This window comes from Ceratina calcarata, unplaced genomic scaffold, assembly GCF_001652005.2.
Source record: "Ceratina calcarata isolate Rehan_Ccalc_2016 unplaced genomic scaffold, ASM165200v1 scaffold539.2, whole genome shotgun sequence".
Taxonomy (NCBI): Eukaryota; Metazoa; Arthropoda; class Insecta; order Hymenoptera; family Apidae; genus Ceratina; species Ceratina calcarata.
In genome coordinates, this window is record NW_017176555.1 from 1 (window position 1) to 792 (window position 792).

The 792-nt window shown below is 33.0% G+C and overlaps 1 long non-coding RNA gene across 1 annotated transcript in view; it reads right to left on the reverse strand.

Moving 5' to 3' along the window:
* LOC108628695 (uncharacterized) overlaps positions 1-792 on the reverse strand; it is a 4,665-nt gene continuing 3,873 nt past the window's right edge. Inside the window, exons 2-3 of the long non-coding RNA XR_001916805.2 lie at positions 213-273; positions 1-77 (exon numbers count right to left, since the gene is read on the reverse strand). This is a non-coding gene — a long non-coding RNA (uncharacterized LOC108628695). The remainder of the gene's footprint in view (positions 78-212; positions 274-792) is intronic.

The following is a 792-nucleotide window of genomic DNA, read 5'->3' on the forward strand; positions in this document are numbered from 1 at the left end:
AAACATTTTTATTATTTATGATTCACCTACCTTTCAAACAATTTTCGACTTCCCAACCTAACTGATCAGTGAGGTACCTGTAACGAGGCGAATTCCCGAGTTTCATTTATAATATTGCTTAAGACTTAATGTAAGATTTTGAAATATTTCACGAGATTTTTACGATATCTATTAACTGCAGTTAACATTATTCTTGATTAGAATTTACTAACCTACAGATAAGGTAACCGGAACGATTTATACCATGCGTGCAGTGGATTCCCACGATATCATCTAAAACAAACGAGTACAAAATTCCTCAATTCGGTATTCGGTATTAGACATAAACATGAACTACATATATGTATATGTAGAAACAACTGGAGTATGGACGGAGGTGGCCGAGTGAACGCCGACAGAGAGAAACGTGTCAGGAATTCTCTCTCTTTCTAGATTTATAATGCATGTTATTAATTTGTTCTTCAATTGGAACGTGTAAACCAGAAACAATGAAAATTACAGTTATCTGTACAGAACATTTCGATATTTTCATATGGTTGACAATTTTATATGTTCGATTGATTCAACTATAGCCAAATTTGGTACAAAATAATATAAATAGAAAGAGATAGTATGCCGTACTCGTGGTGTTGTTTCTTGGAACATAGTCTCTATTCTTCTTCCTTACAACTTTTGACAGCGTTCGCACTCCAGCTATTTATACGTACAGTTTAGTGGATATAAATGATTAATAATTAAAACTATATTTATTTGCAAAGAATTATTAGGGTCTTTCTACAACAGCTTTCGGAA